The sequence below is a fragment of the Salvelinus sp. IW2-2015 genome, linkage group LG4q.2 (assembly GCF_002910315.2).
Source record: "Salvelinus sp. IW2-2015 linkage group LG4q.2, ASM291031v2, whole genome shotgun sequence".
Classification (NCBI taxonomy): domain Eukaryota; kingdom Metazoa; phylum Chordata; class Actinopteri; order Salmoniformes; family Salmonidae; genus Salvelinus; species Salvelinus sp. IW2-2015.
The window spans coordinates 23317686-23342246 of NC_036843.1; the positions used below are offsets into that span (position 1 = coordinate 23317686).

A 24561-nucleotide genomic window follows, 5' to 3' on the forward strand; every position below is an offset into this window, starting at 1 on the left:
AGACATCCATATCCCCTGTATGTCCCCCAACACCAGCACAATGTACACTGTAGACATCCATATCCCCTGTATGTCCCCCAACACCAGCACAATGTTTCAGAGAGGTTGGTGTTGTAGAAATATTTTTTTTTTTGTGAACAATAACGTTTAGGCACATCTAGTGTGCAAAAACAGCGCAATTACCACCTTCGGACACTTTGGAGAGGTTGAAAGAACACTTGCATGTACCCTGGATACCCCATAACACCACCACAATGTTTGAGTGAGGTTGATATGGTAGAAATTGTGTTTTTATACTGAACAACTAGCATTTAGGAATTTCAAATATGTAATAGCACTGGAATTATGTCATTTACAGACATATGCCACTTTGGAGAGTTTTAGGGACACTTGGAAATGTCCCCTGACCACACCTGACACCACTTACTAAAAACGTTGCCCATTTCTCGTTGTTAAGTCTATCAATCCCATTTATTTCTGATATTGTTCACATGTTGTGAAAGCCATCTGATGTGTTTCCAGCTCTAGTCATCAATAATTCAATTATAGCTTATCAATGAAAGATGACTTTCAAAATTAAAAAAATTAAAAACGGTTATTTGGTGTGTGCTTGATCTTGTATATTCTGAACTATGTAACTCCTTCATTTCATCATAATCTCCCAGATGTCTTCTTTCCAAATATACCATGTTTTTGCATGTCAGAATCATGTAATTACATATGAATAGCAGTTACTTCTGGATATGTCTATTTAGGTGGAAATCTACATTTTGCCATTACATTTAAGAGGATAAATATACTGTAGCACCTGAAGAAAATGTAAAGTCAAGCATGTTTTCACAGGATAGTGAGAGAGTGTGCATTTGAGGGTAGGAAATGCTGTAAATGTTCAGGTGTCAATTCTTTGGAGAGGGAGGTTCATTTATAAACTCACCTAAAAGACAAAATGACAACAGACAAAGCTAAGAATAAAAACAATGTGAAACAGTATAGCTGTGTTCAAATCAAAGTTTATTGGTCGCCTTCACAGTTTTGCAGATGTTATCGCAGGTTCAGTGAAATGCTTGTGTTTCTGCCTCAGTGCAGTAAAACCTAGCAAAGAAAATACAATTCAATAAAACACACATAATAGAGAAAAATTAAGAAATTAAGAAATATCAGAACAAGCAATGTCAGAGACAGGAATATTAATACACTGCTCAAAAAAATAAAGGGAACACTTAAACAACACAATGTAACTCCAAGTCAATCACACTTCTCTGTGGATGGACTCATATCCGCTTAGAATCACTTTCATTTAGGAAGAGCTAACACTCATCCGGGATGGTTTGCTGGACCATATAATATTATCTGTTAACAGTGACTGTGTGTCTGCGAAATAGGAACTAGAACTTGCTCCTACACAAGTGGAGAAATTATTAGGGCAATTTATGCAATTGTGGAGCTCACCCCACAATGATATATTAGGACGATGGATTCTAGCCAGGTCAGGGGTGACCACAGACCACTTCTCAGTTCTATGCTTCTGGCTGATGTTTTGGGCACTTATGTGAATGCTGGGCAGTGCTCTTCACTCTAGTGGTGCATTGAGGGTCGGTGGAGTTCGTAGAGCAACCCACACACAGTGGCTTCAGGTGAGTGCAGTTTCATCCACGGATGGCACATTCAAGCGAGCGTGTGCAGAAAGTTTGCTGTGGTGTGCTGTCAGCGTAGTGTCCAGAGCAAAATGAGGGGGCAAGGCGGCTACCCAGGATGATACCAGGGCCAGTACCACTCAGGAGACGTGGTAGAGGCCGTAGAGGGCTACAACCCCAGACCTCGAGCCTAGTGACCGCTACCTCCGCACTCTCCGGCTGTGCCAAGCGAGTGGTGCACTTGCGCTGCAAGCGCAGCCCTGCAGAAGCAATGGACCTCCAGGCAGGCCCAACAACATGTGCGCACTGGCTGATCTTGCTCTTACCAAACACGGTCCAGAAAGCAAACTCCGCCAAATCGAGTGGTTGGTTATGACGGCGCCCCGACGTCCACGAGGGTGTGGCGGTTGGTGGCTTACAGCCCTGCCTCAACATGACCCAAACCCGGCTTGGCCTTGTCCAGCTGCAGGACGTTGGCATGGGCCAGAGAAAGTAGACCACGGATTGGCAAATTCGCCACTTGCGCCCTGTTGCTCTGACGAGAGGGACGGTCACAGGATGAGAAAGCAGGTTTCACACTGAGCACATGAGGCACATGTGACCGACTCACGTCCGTGACAGAGTCTGGAGACGCACGTGGAGAGAAGCAAGCTGTGGATGCAACGTTCTGTCTGCCTGCAACATCCTCCAGCATGGAACCGGGTTTGGCGAGATGGGTTCAGTACTGTGTGGGCGTGTGGCATTTTCTTTGTGGGCTCGCGGCAGCCTGGTCTCCATGGTGCTGCCGCACACGAAAGTGTGAAGCCTGACTGCCATTAGGTTACCGAGGATTTGAAGATCCTCAGACCACGTTGAGACCCAGGTGTGCTGGACACATAGCACATTTGGTGGCCTGCTGAGAGGTGCATTTTGCCAGTGCTCCTCCTGCTCAAAGGCTGAGGTAGCGGTTCCTGTCTGCTGCTGGGTTGTTGCCCTCCTACGGCCTCCTCCACATCTCCTGATGTATGTGCCTAGCTGGCCTGCTCTCGGTAGCGCCTCCATGCTCTGGACATGACCTGACTAACACAGCCAAACCTTTTTTGCCACAGCTCGCCTATTGGATGTGCCATCCTGGATGAACTGCACTACCTGAGCCACTTGTGTGGGTTGTTAGACTCCGTCTCATGCTACCACTGAAGTGAGAGCACCGCCAGCATTCAAAAGTGACCAAAACATCAGCCACGAAGCATAGGAACTGAGAAGTGGTCTGTTGGTCACCACCTGCAGAATCACTCCTTTTTTGGGGGTGTCTTGCTAATTGCCTATAATTTCCACCTTTTGTCTATTCCATTTGCACAACAGCATGTGAAATTTATTMTCAATCAGTGTTGCTTCCTAAGTGGACAGTTTGATTTCACAGAAGTGTGATTGACTTGGAGTTACATTGTGTTTTTTAAATGTTCCCTTTATTTTTTTGAGCAGTGTATATACAAATATAATGGTGTGTAAAGACAGTATGAACAGTATATGAATAGAAAATGTGTGTAGTTATTTAGAATGAGCCATGACTAGAATACAGTATATACATATGAAGTGGGTAAAACAGCATGTAAACATTATTAAAGTGACCAGTGTTTAATGACTATGTGTACAGTGACTTTATTCAGTCAGTTTGACACCTTTTATACATTTTTATAAATTAGTCAAGCTTGCTCTTAGTCAATCAAAGCACAGTAAATAGCTTATAGGCTGCCACTTTGCCAAAATGTCTACTGGCTGAGATGGTGTACTTCTTAAATGCATTGGGTTCATGCAGGGCCTATAGGTTGGCATGATTTCTCTCTATAGTCAGCTATTATTAAAAGGCTACATTTTGTTGTTATGATATGTAATAAAAATCTGTGGAATATAATCTAGCAAGTCATTACTCTATTCTTCAGAATTGCATTGTATTAATTGCATTCATTTTTTGTTTCTAAAGTATGTCATTTTGAGAAGATTTGAAAATAGTACATTGCCCCTTTTAGGTGGTGGACCAGAGCCCAGAGTGAGAGGAATGCCGAGCCCAGTTGTTCGATCCCCGTTGAGGGAGGAGCAGATTTTTTATACAGTACAAGTCAAAAGTTTGGACACACCTACTCATTGCAGGGTTTTTCTTTATTTTTACTATTTTCTACATTGTAGAATAATAGTTAAGACATCAAAACTATGATATAACATGTGGAATCATACAGTAACCAAAAAAGTGTAACGGCTTTCGTCTTCCTCCTCGTCTGAGGAGGAGAAGTTAGAAGGATCGGAGGACCAATGTGCAGCGTGGTAATTGTCCATTTTGTTTAATAAAAGTGAACACTCAAAAGACAAAAAACAACAAATGTGAAAAACCGAAACAGTTCTGTCTGGTGCAGACACACGAAGACTGAAGACAACCACCCACAAACCCAACACAAAACAGGCTACCTAAATATGGTTCCCAATCAGAGACAACACAAAACACCTGCCTCTGATTGAGAACCATATCAGGCCAAACACAGAAATAGGAAAACATAGAAATACAAACATAGACTGCCCACCCCAACTCACGCCCTGACCATACTAAATAAAGACAAAACAAAGGAAATAAAGGTCAGAACGTGACAAAAAGTGTTAAACAAATCGAATTAGCCACTCTTTGCTTGATGACAGCACTGCTCTCTCTTGGCATTCTCTCAACCAGCTTCATGAGGTAGTCACCTGGAATGCATTTCAATTAACAAGTGTGCCTTGTTAAAAGTTCATCTTTGGGATTTCTTTCCTTCTTAATGAGTTTGAGCCAATCAGTTGTGTTGTGACAAGGTAGGGGGGTATACAGAAGATAGCCCTATTTGGTAAAAGACCAAGTGTATATTATGGCAAGAACAGCTCAAATAAGCAAAGAGAAACAACAGTCCATCATTACTTCAAGACATGAAGGTGGGTCAATCTAGAAAATTTCAAGAACTTTTAAAGTTTCTTCAAGTGCAGTCGCAAAAACCACCAAGCACAATGATGAAACTGTCTCCCATGAGGACCGCCACAGGAAAGGAAGACCCAGAGTTACTTCTGCTGCAGAGGATAAATTCATTAGAGTTACCAGCCTCAGAAATTGCATCCCAAATAAATACTTCACAGAGTTCAAGTAGCAGACATATCTCAACATCAACTGTTCAGAGGAGTGTGAATCAGGCATTCACGGTCAAATTGCTGCGAAGAAACCACTACTAAAGGACACCAATAATATGCTGAACACACTGCTCATGTTGCAAAATAAAAGTACACATACATGTTATTCAATCATTGCACCCACACAGCCCGTGCACGTCAGCGAGCGTCTCCATGGCCAGACGCTAAAATAGATTTGTTCTATTTGTGACGCTCAATGCACTGCAAGTCCGGCTTCTCCCATCTCCTCATTGGTTTTTAGGTGCATATACCCACATGCCATCTCCTCATTGGATTTTAGGAGCATACATCCATGTGGGTGATTGAAAGATGAACTAAGGTCCACACTCCAGTCGGTAGTGGTAATGCACCTGAAGTTGGTTGCCAAACGCCATATAAAGTCCAAAATAAGAAAAAGAGGCCTGAAGAAAGGAGGAGAGATGACTAGAAACGAATTCGGTTTACCGTTTTATCTGTGGATTAATTTACATTTACATTTACATTTAAGTCATTTAGCAGACGCTCTTATCCAGAGCGACTTACAAGTTGGTGCATTCACCTTATGATATCCAGTGGAACAACCACTTTACAATAGTGCATCTAACTCTTTTAAGGGGTAGGGGGGGGGTTAGAAGGATACTTTATCCTATCCTAGGTATCCTTAAAGAGGTGGTGTTTCAGGTGTTTCCGGAAGGTGGTGATTGACTCCGCGTACCTGGCGTCGTGGGGGAGTTTGTTCCACCATTGGGCCAGAGCAGCAACAGTTTTGACTGGCTGAGCGGGAGCTTTACTTCCTCAGAGTAGGGAGCGAGCAGGCCAGAGAGTGGATGAACCAGTGCCCTTGTTTGGTGTGGGCCTGATCAGAGCCTGAATACGGAGGTGCCGTTCCTCCACAGCTCCGTAGCAAGCACCATGTCTTGTAGCGGATGCGAGCTTCAACTGGAAGCCAGTGGGGAGAGAGCGGAGGAGCGGGTGACGTGAGTGAACTTGGGAAGGTTGAACACCAGACGGCTGCGGCGTCTGATGAGTTGTGTAGTTTAATGGCACAGGCAGGGAGCCCAGCCAACAGCGAGTTCAGTAGTCCAGACGGGAATGACAAGTGCCTGGATTTAGGACCTGCGCCGCTTCCTGTGTGAGCAGGGTCGTACTCTGCGAATGTTGTAGAGCATGAACCTACAGGAACGGGTCACCGCCTTATGTTAGTTGAGAAACGACAGCGTGTTGTCCAGGATCACGCCAAGTCTCTATCACTCTGGAGGAGACACAAGGTAGTTGTCCAACCGTTGATGGCGAATCATGGAACGGCAGTCCTTCCCCGGAGAAGAGCAGCTCCGTTTGCGAGGTTCAGCTTGAGGTTGATCCGTCATCCACACGATATGTCTGCCACAACATGCAGAAGATTGATTCACCCCTGTTATCAGAAGGGAAAGGAGAAGATTAATGTGTGTGTCTCTGCATAGCAATGATAGGAGAGACCATGTGGGATATGACAGAGCCAAGTGACTTGTGTATAGCGAGGAATAGGAGAGGCCTAGAAAAGAGCCCTGGGACACCAGTGTGAGAGCACTTGTGCGGAGACAGATTCTCGCCACGCCACACTGGTAGGAGCGACCTGTCAGTAGGACGGAATCCAAGCGTGGGCCGCGCCGAGATCCCAACTCGGAGAGGGTGGAGAGGAGGATCTGATGGTACTGTATCAAAGGCAGCCGATAGGGCTAGAAGGATGAGAGCAGAGAGAGGAGAGTTAGCTTTAGCAGTGCGGAGCGCCTCCTGACACAGAAGAGAGCAGTCTCAGTTGAATGACTAGTCTTGAAACCTGACTGATTTGATCAAGAAAGTCATTCTGAGAGAGATAGCAGGAGAGCTGCCAAGGACGGCACGTTCAAGAGTTTTGGAGAGAAAAAGAAAGAAGGATACTGGTCTTGTAGTTGTTGACATCGGAGGATCGAGTTAGGTTTTTTTCAGCAGGGTCAACTCTCGCTTCTTGAAGCGAAGACGTAGCCAGCGGTCAAGGATGAGTTGATACGAGTGCAGTAAGGAGAAGGTCTCCGGAAATGGCCTGGAGAAGAAGGAGGGATAGCGTCAAGCGAGCAGGTTGTTGCGCCGGCCTCACAAGACGCGAGATTTCATCTGGAAGAGAGGGAGAAAAGAGTCAAAGCACAGTAGGCATGTGAGCAGAACCAGCTGTGTCGTTTGACTTAGCAAACGAGGATCGGATTCGCTCGACCTCTTTTCAAAATGGTTGACGAAGTCATCCGCAGAGAGGAGGAGAGGGGAGGGAGGAGGATTCAGGAGGGAGGAGAAGGTGGCAAAGAGCTTCCTAGGGTTAGAGCAGATGCTTGGATCTTAGATGGTAAAAGTGCTTAGCAGCAGAACAGAAAGAGAATGTGAGAAGGAGTGAAAGGATGCCAGGTCCGCGGGAGGCGAGTATTCCCCATTTCCGCTCGGCTGCCGGAGCCCCTTTCTGTGAGCTCGCAATGAGTCGTCGAGCCACGGAGCAGGGAGGAGACCGAGCCGGCCTGGAGGATAGGGACATAGAGAGTTAAGGATGCAGAAAGGAGGAGAGAGGGTTGAGAGCAGAATCAGGAATAGTGGAGAAGTTGTAGCAGAGGAAAGATGATAGGATGGAAAGGAAGAGAGTAGCGGGAGAGAGACGAACGTTGGGACGGCGCGTACCATCCGAGTAGGCAGTGTGGAAGTGTTGATGAGACGAGAGGGAAAAGGATACAAGGTAGTGGCGGAGACTTGGAGGGATTGCAATGAGATTATGGAAGAACAGCATCTAGTAAAGATGAGGTCAAGCGTATTGCCTGCCATGTGATGTAGGGGGGAAGGTGAGAGGTGAGTCAAAAGAGGAGAGGAGTGCGAAAGAAGGACAGAGAGAATGTCAAAGGTAGACGGTGGAGTTTAAAGTCACCCAGAACTGTGAGAGGTGCCATCCTCAGGAAAGGAACTTATCAAGCGTCAAGCTCATTGATAACTCTCCAAGGGAACCTGGCCGATAAATGATAAGGATGTTAAGCTTGAAAGGCTGGTAACTGGACAGCATGGAATCAAAGAGCATAGACAGATGGTCAGGGAGAGAGAAGAGAATGTCCACTTGGAGAGATGAGGATCCCAGCCACCACCCCCTGACCAGAAGCTCTCGGGTGTGTGAAGAACACCGGCAGACAGGAGAGAGCAGAGAGGACAGTGTTTATCTGGTAATCCATGTTTCCGTCAGTGCCAAGAAGTCGAGACTGGAGGAACATAGGCTGAGATGAACTCTGCCTTGTGGCCGCAGATCGCAGTTCCAAGCTGCCGGAGACCTGAACTCCACGTGGTCGGCGCGCTGGACCACCAGTTAGAGTGCGCGGCCACGCGTGTGAAGCGTGTATTTGTGCAGAGAGAGAGAAGAGGATAGACAGACACATAGTTGACACACAAAGAGGCTACCGCATAACAAAGGAATTGGAATGACAAGTGGACACACGTCTCGAATGTTCAGAAAAGTATAAGCTTACGTTGCAAAAAAATCTTATTGACTAAAAAATACAGTGCTGCTGGCTGGGAGTAGCTAGCTAGCAAGGCTGCGTGTTGACTTAGTTTGAAAGTTAGCTGGCTAGGTAGCCTCGGTAGCTGGCTAGGTAACCTTGACAATTACTCTAAACTACACAATTATCTTGATACAAAGACAGCAAAGACAACTATGTAGCTAGCTAACACTACACTAATCAAGTCGTTCCGTTTTAATGTAGAAACTAATGTAATAGTTTCTACAGTGCTGCTATTCGGTAGACGTAGACGTTGCTAGCTGCTAGCTGCTGGCTAGCAGTGTTGACTAGGACGAAAATAGCTGACTAGCTAACCTCGGTAAATACGATAATTACTCTAACTACACAATTATCTTTGATACAAAGACGCTATGTAGCTAGCTAAGATCAGACAAGTCAAACCGTTGTACTGTAATGAAATGTAATACTACCTGCGGAGCGAAATGCGAAATGCGACCACTCGCTCCAACAGTGCTGCTATTCGGTAGACGTAGACGTTGCAGCTAGCAGTGTATAGACGAAATAGCTGACTAGCTAACCTCGGTAATTACGATAATTACTCTAAACTACACAATTATCTTTGATACAAAGACGGCTATGTAGCTAGCTAAGATCAGACAAGTCAAACCGTTGTACTTAATGAAATGTAATGCGAAATGCGACCACTCGCTCCAACAGTGCTGCTATTCGGTAGACGGTAGAGTTGGCTAGCTCAAGCTGCTGGCTAGCTAGCAGTGTTGACTAGGACGAAAATAGCTGACTAGCTAACCTCGGTAATTACTCTAAACTACACAATTATCTTTGATACAAAGACGGCTATGTAGCTAGCTAAGATCAGACAAGTCAAACCGTTGTTTGGTAATACTACCTGCGGAGCGAAATGCGGGAGAGACGAAATGCGACCACTCGCTCCAACCCGGAAGTGCTATTTTTTAATTGTCGGAGTAGAGGACTTTGTGCATTTCAGGTAAAATAACAACCCAATGTTTATATCCCAGGACAAATGAGCTAGCAACAGCAAGCAAGCTAGCTAAATTGCCATAAATGTTTAATGCTTTTTCGACTGGTCCCCAAATTAATATGGTACAGAGTTTGGTGCGTCTGGTATGGGTGGACAAAATCAACTTGCACGGGATGGCGCACACGGACGCATGTGTGCATGCGGTCTGGTCAGCACGCAAGAAGAAGAGACTTGCTTGGGCCAAGAAACACAAGCAATGGACATTAGACCCGTGGAATTCTGTCCTTTGGTCTGATGAGTCCAAATGTGAGATTTTTGGTTCCAACCACTGTGTCTTTGTGAGAAGCAGAGTAGGTGAAAGGATGATCTCTGCATGTGTGGTTCCCACTATAAAGCATGGAGGAGGAGGTGTGATGGTGTGGGGGTGCTTATCTGGTGACACTGTCTGTGATTTGTTTAGAATTCAAGGCACACTTAACCAGCATGGCTCCCACAGCATTCTGCAGTGATACGCCATCTCATCTGGTTTGCGCTTAGTGTTACTATCATTTGTTTTTCAACAGAACAACGACCCAACACACCTCCAGGCTGTGTAAGGGCTATTTGACCAAGAAAGAGAGGCCAGATGAACTGGCCTCCACAATCACCCGACCTCAACCTAATTGACATGGTTTGGGATGAGTTAGTGAATGAAAAGCAGCCAACAAGTTCAGCATATTTGGGAACTCCTTCAAGACTGTTGGAAAAGCATTCCAGGTGAAGAGGGTTGAGAGAATGCCAAGAGTGTGCAAAGCTATCATCAAGGCAAAGGGTGGCTACTTTAATGAAGATAAAATATAAAATATATTTTGATTTGTTTGCCACTTCTTTGGTAACTACATGATTCCACATGTGCTATATCATAGCTTTGATGTCTTCACTATTAATCTACAATGTAGAAAATAGTAAAAATAAATAAAATTGAATGAGTAGGTGTGTCCAAACTTTTGATTGGTACTGTATATATTTACCCCAAAAATGATTGGGGATTGGAAATGATGCAGACAATTCCATTAAGACAAATGTTCCAAAAGATATCGACATGGCTACAGTACGGCTAGCCAAGATGAATAATAGGTGTGTTTTTGTAGCTTTGTTTTTGCAGACTGTCAATAGTAGCCAGAAAATTGGTGGTATGTTCACTACTGAACGTTTACTTTTGTAAATCACCTTCCCTAAAATAAATAAGCTCGGTGAGTAGACTGAATTTTATGAATGTAGTCTTCAATGGTTTTCAATGGTAGACTATAACAGAGCAGCTAAATGTAGAACTGGAATGCAAAAATGTGCTGAAAAGTTACTGGCGCACCTTGCACGTGAAAGAAAATAAATGAATATACCAGAAAAAAAAGTAGGCTAAGTGGATTTCGACTCATCGTAACCGCATTATATGGGAACTGCGAATTCACTCATATTTTATGGCACGTGCAAATTCATGCTTTTCCGATTTAGCAAATTCAAATTTTCTGACTTAGCGAATTGAAAAGTAGCCTTTTTAATTTAATTGGAAAAAGTACCCGGCTAGAAAGGACTCTGTAATTGGCTGTATAGCTTATAGCCGGCGCTAGTGGAAAACACTGTGTACTACCATAGGGCAGCAGTTTCTAAGGTACAGGGTAGAGTACCGGGTGGTAGCCGGCTAGGTCAGTGACTAAGGCTGGTGGTGACTGTTTACCTCTTAAGGATCCGCCCCTTTTAAAAATTTTCACCAAAAATGACATACCCAAATCTAACTGCCTGTAACTCAGGCCCTGAAGCAAGGATATGCATATTTTTGGTTCATTTGAAAGGAGACTCTTTGAAGTTTGTGGAAATGTGAAAGGAATGTAGGAGAATATAACACAATTGATTTGGTAAAAGATAATACAAATATAAAACCAACCGTTCTTTTGCATTTCTTTTTACCATCATCTTTGAAATGCAAGAGAAAGGCCATAATGTATCATTCCAGCCCAGCTGCAATTTCGAGTTTGTCCACTAGAGGGCAGCAGTGTATGTGCAAAGTTTTAGACTGATACAATGAGCCATTGCATTTCAGTTCAAAATGTATCAAGAATGCCAAAATGTGCCTAATTTGTTTATTAACCTTTCACGAGCCTCTACCCCGGATCCGGGAGCACCCCCCACACCCCCCACACACTAATTAGCATACCTAGCATAGCTTCAAAAGTAGATAGTAGCATCTAAATATCATTAAATCACAAGTCCAAGACACCAGATGAAAGATACACATCTTGTGAATAAAGCCACCATTTCAGATTTTTAAAATGTTTTACAGGGAAGACAAAATATGTAAATCTATTAGCTAAACACGTTAGCAAAATACACCACTACACATATTCTTCAACTCATCAGTTTCTTACTCTTTCAGGTGCTATCACCAATTCGGCTCAACTAAGATATTGATATCCATAACAAGAAAAAACCTCTTCAGATGACAGTCTGATAACATATTCATGGTATAGGATAGTTTTTGTTAGAAAAAAGTGCATATTTAGGTAAAATCACAGTTTACAATTGCACCCACCATCACAAATCGACTAGAATTATAGATAGAGCAACGTGTATGACCAATTTACTCATCATAAAACATTCAAAAAATAGACAAAGCATAGCAATGGAAAGACCCAGTTCTTGTGATTTCAGACCATATTTCAGATTTCTAAGCGTTTTTCAGCGAAACACAATAAATCGATAAGTTGCATACCACATGAACAAACGTTACCAGAGCATCGATTCCAGCCAAAGAGCGCTATAACGTAATCACCGCAAAATATTAATTTTTTCACTAACCTTCTCAGAATTCTTCCGATGACACTCCTGTAACATCATTTTACAATATACATATACAGTTTGTTCGAAAAGGTGCATATTTAGCCATACAAAACCGTGGTTACACAATAAAAATACTAGGAATCAAGCCTCAATATGTCTGACGTCATCTATCAGAGTGATCTAGTTTAATTGAAAGCTAATCATATACTTGACTAAAAAATACAGGTTGACAGCAATCGAAAGACAAATTAGTTTTTATGCAACGCGGATTTACATTTTTAAAATTATCCTTACTTTTCAATACAGGGTTGGCAAGTGAAGCTATACCAAACAAAATGGCGAATTATGCGTTTAAAAATTTCGACAGAAACACGGTTTATCATATTAAATATTGCTTACTTTGAGCTGTTCTTCCATCATATTCTTGGGCAATGTATCCTTTCTATGTTTAAACGTCTTTTGGTCGATAGATGTCCTCTGTCCTTCGAAATGTCCACCACCAACGACCGACTCCCTAAAACGTGTGTCCAAACTTTCAGAACGCACAACAAAGAAATTCCTCAAATCGCACTAAACGGATATAAATTGATATAAAACGGCTCAAATTAACTACATTATGATGTTTTTAACAACTATACGACTGAAAACATGACCGGAGAATATTGCTGGTTAGAAAACGATTTGGAACGAGGCAGGTCCGATGGCCTTCACGCTTGAGGCGCACGTTGAGAAAGAGGGGTCTCTGTAATTTTTGTCATTTATAATGGCTGTGAACGTCCCATCGACTTCATTGAAAACGTGATGACGTACAGACACCCAGAGGAAGACGTAGGCAGTGTCGGTTCCTTCATAGCATTCACTGTGGCCTTATAAACAGACCCAGATCAGAGGTAAAAATTTCTGAAATCTGAACCTGTCATGAAAAGTGCTGTAGAAATTGTTCTGTACCACTCAGAGACAAATTCCAACTTCTATAGAAACTAGAAGGTGTTTTCTATCCAATAATAACAATAATATGCATATTGTACGATCAAGAATTTAGCACGAGGCAGTTTAATTTGGAGACACAAATATGCTAATGCGGGAACAGCACCCCTATAGTTGCAAGAGTTAATAACATTTCATGTTCAAACGTTGCACTCTCCTCAAACAATAGCATGGTATTCTTTCACTGTAGCTACTGTAAATTGGACAGTGCAGTTAGATTAACAAGAATTTAAGCTTTCTGCTTTTTCAGATATGTCTATGTCCTGGGAAATGTTCTTGTTACTTACAACCTCATGCTATTCGCGATTAGCCTACGTTAGCTCAACCTTCCCGTGGACGGGAGACCGATCCCGAAGAAGTTTAACAGTCTGATGGCCTGGAGATTGAAGCTGTTTCTCAGATTTTTTTATTGAATATTTAAAACATACAATCTACTTGCAGTGAAGCCGCTCAACATTCACATCACGTTAGTCATCTAACAGACTCCAATCCAGAGCGACCCACAGAAGCAACCAGGGTAAACTCCCTGCCTCAATGGCAAGGTCGACATATCTCCCACAAGGTCAAAAACAAGGATCTGAGCCCAGGACCAATCAGCCACGGCCAACTTCAACCGCCAGGCACGCCTCCAAGGTCCCCCCACAGTTCCCGAGAGCTGCCCCTCAACCATCGAGACCCCCCAGAGCCCCACCCCTCCACGAGAAACAATTTAATTCGTTCCAGTCCCCGTCCAATGCACCAAAAACCAATAAAATGAACAAAAGAGAAAAAAGACAAAGACAAAAGAAAACAACAATGTAAAAAAACAAAAGACATCTAGGACAACAAAAATCAGAACAGCATGGCCAACTGAATATGTTGGGTCCCAGCTTTGATGCACCTGTATCGGGGGGAACAGGGTGTGGCTCGGGTGGGTGTAGATCTTGATGATCTTCTTGGCCTTCCTGTGACTCCGGGTGCTGTAGATGTCCTGAAGGGCAGGCAGTGTGCCCCCGGTGATGTGCACCAACCTCTGCTTCTTCCGCAACCGCAGGGCTCTCCATTTGCATTACCAGGCAGTGATACAGCTTGAAAATATGCTCTTAATGGCGCATCTGTAGAAGTTCATAAGGGTCTTAGGGGCCAAGTTGAATTTCTTCAGACTCCTGAGGTTGAAGATGCGCTGTTGAGACTTCTTCACCACGCTGTTTGTGTGAAGGGACCATTTCAGATCCTCAGTGATGTGCACAGTGGAGAGCTTTTGACCCTCTCCACTGCAGCCACGTCGATGTGGATGGGGCGTGTTCTCTATGCTGTCTCCTGAAGACCACAATAAACTCCTTCATTTTGTTGACGTTGAGGGAGAGGTTATCCACCTTCTCCCTGTAGGTTGTTTCATTGTTGTTGGCAGTGGTGACCCGTCATTCATTGCAGGTGAGGCAGAGCCCCACCTGTTTTGAGCCCCACCTGTTTTGAGCCCCACCTGCTTAGCTAAAAAAATATATATTTTGGTTGCCTGTTTCGCATGTTATTTTTGAATTTATATGTGTCACATATCAGTTGGTAAACAATGTAAAAATAAAATAAAATGAGTTAGTAGTGGTGGAGGGTGTATGGTTCCAACATGGTCTCTTTTTTGCTTTCTTGAGTAAGGCAGCTCCAAAATGCAGGTGTTTCAGCCTGGTATTCTGTGCTCGCAAATTCAACAATGAGTGGTTTGGAAGGAATCAGTGGCTAACTGCAAAGCAATCACAAGCCTGCTATTCAGTGGAGATGGTGTGTGGTCCAAGTCTGGGTTTAAGGGTCTCTTTTCTACGTTTAAAAGGATAAACATTCCCATGCAACACAAAAAAAGGTTGAATACAGTGGCCATGCTGTCAATCCAGCATGATTTCTGCTGTGTTAAAAACAACTGTGAACCAGGAAAAAAACGAGCTCTGACTGTGGAAAAAACATTTTGAACGGTCATCCAACTCGAAATTCCAAGTCAGGAACTCGGGACTCTTTCTAGTTCTCCGACCTGAAGATCACTGATGTCATGATTCAACCTTGTTTTTTTTTAGAGTTCCCAATTGTCTTCAAAGCACCAGAGAATGCCAGACTTTGATGACAAAGTTTGATGACAAAATTTGCCCACAAGAATGACAGCCGCGCCACCTTCCTCTTCAAGTGAGAACATCACAACAAGGTGAGTCCAAAAATGTATTGTATGCTGCTGCATAAATTATGTAATATGCCAGGGAGATATGTATACTGTAGCTAAGAAAGTAATACTAAGTGTATGTTCTGTAGTAAGTAGTTAGTAGCCCATGTGCCTCACCCTAATAATTTGGTCCCTTTCCTCCTCAGAACTTTCCTCCTCAGAAGCCTACTATTCTGACTTGGTGGTGCACATGTAGCCTATAGCCTGTCTTAGAGAAATGTCATCATTGAATATTGTAAGAGCTTTCATTGTCTGCTTATATGCCCCCTTTGTCACGCCCTGACCATAGAGAGCCCTTGGTTCTCTATGGTGTAGTAGGATCATGGCGTGACTAGGAGGTGATCTAGTATATCTATTTCTATGTTGGTGCTAATGTGGTTCCCAATTAGAGGCAGCTGTTTATCGTTGCCTCTGATTGGGGATCATATTTAGGTAGCTATTTCCCCACCTGTGTTTTGTGGGATATTGATTGTTTGTTAGTGTGTTTGGGCACTACGTCCTCATGGTCTTTGTAAGTTTAGTTATTTTGTTTTGTTAGTTTCACTTAAATAAATATGTGGAACTATACTCACGCTGCGCCTTGGTCCGCTCATTTCCAAGAGCGTGACACCCTTTATTTATCATACGGTTCTGACTTGGTGTACAGGGAGAATACTGTAAGAACGGCCCATGTTCTGAATTCTGTCGCTGTACATTTCAAAAGTGCTGAACAAATAGTTATTTTGACTACGTCCGTCTTAGCTCTCTCATTAACGTCTTAATCAAAATTACGGATTGCTTCTTATCTGCTCATTGATCCCTTATGCCATAGTTTGTACATCTCAATTGATGGTAGAAACCGCATTTGTTTATACAAGTCAGCCATAGCAGCTATGTTTTTTTTTCAAATGTAGTAAATGAGGCTGAATGAACTGTTTCGCTGCCAGACAAGGCTCCGCTGATAACCAGGTGTAGTGGTGGTAAGGATTCACTCCTTGGTGCTAAAAAGAAAGCTCTGCTGTTGGGACAGCTTTATGTAGGCCGGTATAGTGCAATTAATGTATTGTTTAGTGACTTTGCTGGCATGCATCTAAAACACTTTTTTTGATTTTGCCCCACCACGATTTACATGCTAAAATCGCCACTGGTTGTTGGTAATCAGGCCAACCACTGTTGTGTCGTCAGCAAACTTGATGATTGACTTTGAGACGTGCATGGCCATACAGTCATGGGTGAACAGGGAGTACAGGAGTGGGCTATGCATGCACCCGTGGGCCCCTGTGTTGAGGATCGGCGGAGGTGTTGTTCACCTTCACCACTTGGGGTCGGCCCTTGTGGGAATTCCAGGATCCAGTTGCACAGGGAGGGGTTCAGACCCAGGGCCCTGAGCTTAGTGATGAGCTTGGAGGGCCCTGAGCTTAGTGATGAGCTTGGAGGGCCCTGAGCTTAGTGATGAGCTTGGAGGGCCCTGAGCTTAGTGATGAGCTTGGAGGGCCCTGAGCTTAGTGATGAGCTTAGAGGGCACATTGGGTTCGAAGGCTGAGCTGTTGTCGACGAACAGGATTCTTACATAGATATTTCTCTTGTCCAGGTGGGATAGGACAGTGTACAGTGCAATGGCGATTGTCGCCCGTGGATCTGTTCGTGCGACATGCAAATTGAACTGGGTCTAGGGTGTCAGGTAAGGTGGAGGTGATATGGTCCATAACTAGCCTCTCAAAGCCCTTCATGATGACAGAAGTACAACCGGGAGATGGTCATTTAGTTGAGTTATCTTCGCTTTCTTGGGCACAGGAACAATGGTGGGCAACAATGGTGGGCAACAGACTGGAATATAGCGAGAATGAACATGTTTGTAAACACTCAAGCCAGCTGATCTGCACATGCTCTGAGGACATGACTTGGGATGTTTTGGCACTTAAATGACACTGTCTTTTCAGTTGTCCCCATAAAGCAAACATAACAATATTGACTGTAAGCTTGAAGCTGTCCCCCCAGAAATATAATGTCGATAAATTAGACATTAATATACAGGTAGGTGACATGTCTCTCACAGACTTTGACTGCCTAGCTCCCTCTTTAATCAATGAAAGCATTTTCCAGGCCTCCTGAGATTGACTGGAGCAGACCAGAAATATTGGCAGAAATGAAAAATGTGTCATCCTCCCGAATTGAGGGGCACATAATGATATTCACAAGGAGACCACCTGCAGAGACGCAAGGCAAACTGTTCCTAAGCAACAAAACACATTTTCTTTCTGAATGCCGATGAGGCTGAGGTTTACTGGGGGACATTTCCCCACCGAATTAAGGCCTCGGCTCATGGTGTGTGTGTCCTCTGTATGTGTGTGAAAAAGACATCCCTCCATGGCTTAAGGGGCTTTGAGGAACAGTGACCAGCATCACTCACAGTGGATCCCTTCCACCTGCAGCTCAGCATTTTGAATGGACCCTGTGACACAGTAAGCTATACCTTCTTACACTGAGTAATGTGCTATAATGTGCTGCATTTCTTCATGGTAAAGATGTAAATTAATCAATTTATGTTTAAACACATACAGTACATAGATATGATAGACAATGTCTGCTGTAAATATCTCTGTATAAATGTTATATGGGAAGACTGAAAAACTCCAATGAGCCCATAGCTGAGGCAAGGCTGCCATCTAGTGGTCTAATGCTGACATTCAAAATAAGTAGAGTGACCCATGGTGGATGATGTCATGAGAGATGCATCTCCAGTCTTTTGTGGCTTTCTCTCATTTCTTCATCTCCCTTTTTCCAACTGCACCAATCGGAATAGATGCAAAACAATGTGTTTTTTTCACGTTTGATGGTTTGTCATTACTGTCAGTTCAGATAGAGGAAATAAAATAAGATGGAGGAAGCCACATTAACAGAAGGAACTGGAAGTATCAAGAATCTGTCTTACTTTTCAACAAACTATTTGAACACCAAATACAAGTACATCAATCTGGTTTTGTTTGAGGGTAAAAAAGGGATTAAGTCCAAGTAAAATGTGTTTTTATACCTCAGAGTTGTAATTTGATTTAGGCCTACATATCAGAAAGGAAAATATAAAAACTTGAAATTGTGTTGTGTTGTGTTGGCTCGTGCTGATTAAGCATGTACAATTAAATAATGTGGTTCCACTGCAACCAATTATGTACGCTTAGAGCTGCAAGTGGAAACATGAGAGTGACGAGCAATGAGCTGCCATTTTTTTTTTTTTACATGTGTCCTTTGAAATCACAAGACAAATCAAAGTCATTATGATCAGACTGGGACTACTTTTTAGTTACCAAGCGCACCCAAGTTCATTGCTCCAATTAACATGTTAATTAACTGTTGGCTTCAGTCAGGGTTTCATCCCGTTCTCAGGGCTTTTAAGTAATGGTCTACAGAAAAACAGCACAAAGAAAGCTGTGTGTTAACAAAACAGGGCAGGGAACGACACATTTACTAATCAACCTAATCAAAGTCTAAGTGAAATGAGGGGCCACTTGAAATGGCTGAAATACTGTCTGCACTCAAACTCAAGGGACCCCTCCCTGTTCAGTTCACACTTTCTAAGTGTTTAAATAGGACTTTTGAGGTAAACTGTTAGTAGGACATCACGGCTTAATTGCATCAACAATTGTGTTGTGATCACATTATTGGACAAATAATATGAAAATGCTACTACATAACTTTATGTAAGAACTCCCCCTAAATATAATCAAAGGGATGAAAGTCTTTCACTGAATCACTTTTACATATGATGCGAGTACAATTCTGAATTGCAGAGGGTACTAACCTGATGTTAAATCCTGATGACAAGCCCTACTTCACTCCACTTGGGGGATGATCTTGAAGAGATATTCTAACTGAAATACAAAACACATAAATAATATATCGGATCGGAGGTGAAACCTCATAAAGAATTTACATTTTTCTTAGTTTCATTTTTGGAGATAAGTTGTCATCCGGCAGCAACGATATGGGGTCTAGCAAGCCATGCTATGAGCATCACTTAGATTTGTAGGATTATTGGTAACTTCGGACATGTTTTCTATGAGGATTTTGTGACGACCCTCCCACTCTGTCTGCCGTATTCTCTCTTTGTTCTTGTTTCCTTATTAGGATGCCGGTGGGCAGAGTTGGGAGGGTCGTCAGCTACATGGGAAACACCTGGGCCCACTGTCATAGGATAAATGCACCACTTCCCCATTCATGGAGGAGACTCTCTCCATGCAGACACCTTGATAGATTTTGTTGTGTTTCGTGGTGCGTTTTGTTGTGTTTCYTGGTGCTTTTTGGRTGTTTGCTTTGGCACCTTTCAACACCCTGCATTATCACATTCATGCATGCTAAACACTCACTTACACTACTGATTACTGATTACACACACCATTGTATATTGTACTTAGTTACTTTATTTAATAAATATATATTTGTTACTCCTTATCTCCACGTTGTCTCCCTTTTGTTACGGGCTTTGAGCCGGTTCGTGGCAATTTGTTCAGCTTCATTTGGATGTCCTCTGGCTCAACACTCTCCACCAAGGACGCCCCAACTACATAGGTAGACAAGAACTGCACACAGATGGGGGACCTTTTAGGCCGACAGTCTTATCCAATGGTCTATATCAACTTTGAGAGGCTTTGAAGCTACCGGTCAGCCATATTGGCACTCCCCAGTAGGAGCAGTCCTTCATAGGAATGAATGGAATCCTACAGTATTTCAATGAAATGTTTCAAGGACCAAATTACATGTATTTACGTATTTTTGTTGTTGTGGGGACAGTAACATTAGCATCTCAAAAAATTATACATTAAAGCAAATGTTTTATATATTTATTTCACATTATACAATTTAAAAGTATGCATTAAGTAGTCTTTAATATAATAAATGTGGCAAAAACATAAATGCATTTCTATAGCTTGCAAAATATAATATAACGGTGGGGGAGTGCCAAGATGGCAGCCGGGTTGCTTCAACACAATCTGTCATCTAGTCTATATATAAATGATTGGTCTTACCCTGTTGTAGCTAACTGTTATTATCATCATCCTTACCTAGGTGTATTAAACAGCCACACAGCCTATTTCTCCTGGTTTTGAAAAGCGCACAGCAAAGCTAACATTAGCTCGCCGACAATGAATAAAAGAAGATTTCTCTGTTTAGCTCGGAGGCGTACAGTTAATTATTATTTATATGATATGTACCTGTATATCAAAATCTAAAATAATAACCTCTGCAATACATTGAGGCATAGGAGTCAAGGTGCTATAAATAATCTTCTCCTGCGCTCAGATGTTGTCTGGGCGTCTCTCACGTTATTTAGCAACAAGGGGTATCGTTTCATCACGTTTTTGTGCAGGTGCAAATTTGTTGAAAAAAATATGCTAGAGGTCATTTCAAAATAGGCCTTCTCTTCATTGTAAACATTCGTAAAATAAAAATGAAATAATAATTTCGGTATTTAGTCACTAGGCAATGATTCTTTTCACAGTGCATAGAGAACAAAAAGTTAATAGAAAAGGTCATTCTCAGATCGAAACGGTTGATTTCCCAATATTTGTTGGAAAATACAAGGCATTTCCCAATTTTTTAAAGCTAGCAAGGCTTGCACACACACATGTGGCAAACGTACAGTATAGTTGTTAATCGAATATTTGTGCAATCAAATTAGCTATTCCCTTTAAAAAACATTTGTAAATAAAAGCCAGCCTTTTCTCATTTGACACACAATCACATTTAAGGGCCCACAGAGGCATAATGGTTTCAATAAATTAATTCTTGACCAAGACATTTTCACCGCAAACAAACACAGACAAATGATGATTTTGCCTCCACAGCAAAGTTGTCGAACTGTGCCAGTTCAAATGAGTGTGTTCCTATGGCAGCCCAGCCATTCCTTGGTCCCAATACCACAGTTGATATCCACAGATGATATCCATTCAGCAACCCTGTGGCACATTCCCCCTGAAAATAGACAGGTTTCTATTAGTTAATGTGTCCATATAACACAGATAAATATACTGTATACGGCTATTTGTGTAAAGGAAAAGGCAGGGAGAGGAAACTAACCACCAAATACTTCAATTTGTTAAGTTGTCTGGTAGAGACAAACACGATTTTCCTCTACTAAGATCTTGAAGTCATTTATATGAAAAGAAGAGCTGACAGAGATGCATTTTGATGATAATTATCAGGTTTCCTTGGAACTAGTTTTCCTACTGTTTCAGAGATTGAAGTTGTGAACATACCTCGACTGTGAGGGATAGCGTGTGCCAGCCGTACCCTCTCGTTCCAGAATGACCCTCCGCAAGCACAGTCTCTCCAACTGTGAAACAAAAAAGATTTTGGTAAACAATAGGCATTAATATATCAATGGCTTGTGCACTACACAACAATACATTAACTGATAAGCAGGAATTTGTTAAACGCAGGTGTCACTTCAAACAATTAAAGGGGCAATCTGCAGTTCAAACACTAAAAAAGTTAAGGAATGGGGCTGGAGAAATGTAACCACTCAGATTCATAGACAGAGCTATGGATTCAAGGACTGACCATCCACAATATCAAAATTATAGATTTAACCATGTTTTGAGGCTATACAGTTTTTGTTTATGATTACATTACATTTACATTACATTTAAGTCATTTAGCAGACGCTCTTATCCAGAGCGACTTACAAATTGGTGCATTCACCTTATGATATCCAGTGGAACAGCCACTTTACAATAGTGCATCTAACTCTTTTAAGGGGGAGGGGGGGGGTTAGAAGGATTACTTTATCCTATCCTAGGTATTCCTTAAAGAGGTGGGGTTTCAGGTGTCTCCGGAAGGTGGTGATTGACTCCGCTGACCTGGCGTCGTGAGGGAGTTTGTTCCACCATTGGGGTGCCAGAGCAGCGAACAGTTTTGACTGGGCTGAGCGGGAACTGTACTTCCTCAGAGGTAGGGAGGCGAGCAGGCCAGAGGTGGATGAACGCAGTGCCCTTGTTTGGGTGTAGGACCTGATCAGAGCCTGAAGGTACGGAGGTGCCGTTCCCCTCACAGCTCCGTAGGCAAGCACCATGGTCTTGTAGCGGATGCGAGCTTCAACTGGAAGCCAGTTTTTCACAAACATTGGCGTCCCGGCAAATAATAATTGTGGGGGTACGCCGTACTGGTAAAACATGATCCTACCACAATAATGAAAACAAAATGTCAAAACTGTAGGCTATTACATCATTTATCATTATCTCAAGTCTGAGGGATGAAACATGAGAGAATCAACTTGAAAGCGGGTGGTATAGCCTATGTTCCAGAATGCCACGTGGTTCGAGGAAACACTGACATTTTGCCAAGGCAGAGATGAGTGGTCGAAAACCGAGACTCGCACGGACAGCAGTGGAGCCATTAATTCTGTCACTAAATAGCATGACACTGTGGTGTTTAGTGGAGCCATTAATTCTGTCACTAAATAGCATGCACTGTGGTGTTTAGTGGAGCCATTAATTCTGTCACTAAATAGCATGACACTGTGGTGTTTAGTGGAGCCATTAATTCTGTCACTAAATAGCATGACATGTGTGTTTAGTGGAGCCATTAATTCTGTCACTAAATAGCATGACACTGTGGTGTTTAGTGGAGCCATTAATTCTGTCACTAAATAGCATGACACTGTGGTGTTTAATGCAACAGAAGTAGTCTCTTTCCATTCACCACTGTTGCCAGAGATATGTTGCCAGTTGGTAAATGTGCGCAGGAAGCCTAGTAAAGGAGCCCTTTGAAGTGATTGTTGTGTTCATGCCACAATAAAAGGCCATACATAGGCCCACAGATGCTATTGAATTAATAGGGATTCTAAACATAAATCTATGATCAGCAGTTTGACCAAGACGCACCTCCAACAACACATAACACCTCACATTATTCTGCCCCAAAACAATGATAACTTCACTCACTCAGTGGCATGAGGGCTACTTAAGTGAGCGCTGATGCTGCCTCATGATAAGCTATGTCCACTTTGCCAAACATATTTATCTTATCCATGTCCAGCGCGCCTCTGCAGGGTGCTGTTGGAGAGATGCAGCACTGCAGGGCTCCATCAAATCAATTTAACATAAATTAGGCCTGTGTAGCCTACAGTAGAAAGAGTAGCCTGTTGGGTAGCCTTTTCTGTAGCCCCAGACTGGAGACCAAATGTATTACAATGTCATGAAACAGACACTTTTTAAAGTCCTTAACTTATTAATGAGGAGAGAGTGAGTGCAGGAGAGAAAGAAAAACTGCAAGCGGGCAGACATCAGCTTTAGAGTGGCACAGTCAAACAGACAGACAGTAAATGGTGCTGAAAGTAATTCATTTCAACAATTGTCTTCATTTTAATTTGACTTCATTTCAATACCTCCGTGTCGGGGAACGGCTTGGTGTGTTTCGGTAAAACCAGGGCTCAAATTAATTGAGGGTATGCCATACTGTTTGTTTAAGTAAAATGCAAAAAGGACACCCATTGTTAGCTTTATATTTTGAACTAAATAAAAAGCATCCAGATAATACAAAGTGTTCTATAACAATGCTTAACTCTGTGGTGCCTTACGCTACAAACAAGCTTTAAAATGCCCACAAAAGATGTGACTGATGCATATAGGATGAATCGATTAGTCTCTATGACATTCTGAAGCTGAGCTGCAGAATGTATAGCAACATGTACTTTGCTATTCTGTCCCAGGCAGCATTTAGGGAAACACTTCTGTTGTTGGGCTAAGCGACGGACAAGTAGCAAGCAGTTGAAGTTTCCATTTGTGTGTGTTGGTTGAGCCGCCTGTGTGGTTGGACAGGTAACTTTTTAAAGTGCCTGCTTAAATTCATACTCATGTCTAATATTAAATTATTTGCAAACAGAAACCGTTTCTTTGTAAACAAGACACTCTGGTTTGACATTGGACAAATATGGTAAGAATGCATATTTCTCTATCCATTCTTCCCTGAAACTTCTATTTTCATGATCCACCTTTCTTTTGAGACTTTCAGAGCTACATTTTCTGTTGAATGCAAGCTGTTCTTCCCCAATCAACGCACAAAGAAACGTTAAAAAACTAATTTAAGAGAGAACTTGGTGATTTTATCACAGTAATCAGATTGAAAATATTAGGATATATTATTGACATTGAACTGATTTATATATCCTACTAATCAGATATGTTAAATTGGGTTTAATTTGTAGCATAGGTCTAAGAATTGGGCTGCCGTTCTGTTCTGTTCTGCCGACTATTAGCTGAGAAAAAGAAATGGTCCCAAGTCCCAACCTATTGCCGACCCCTCCTGAATTCATTCTAG

The 24561-nt window shown here is 42.6% G+C and overlaps 1 pseudogene; it reads right to left on the minus strand.

Moving 5' to 3' along the window:
* Positions 1 to 6743: 6743 nt before the first annotated feature.
* The window catches only part of LOC111963003 (galactocerebrosidase-like), a 133467-nt pseudogene continuing 115649 nt past the window's right edge, over positions 6744 to 24561 (minus strand).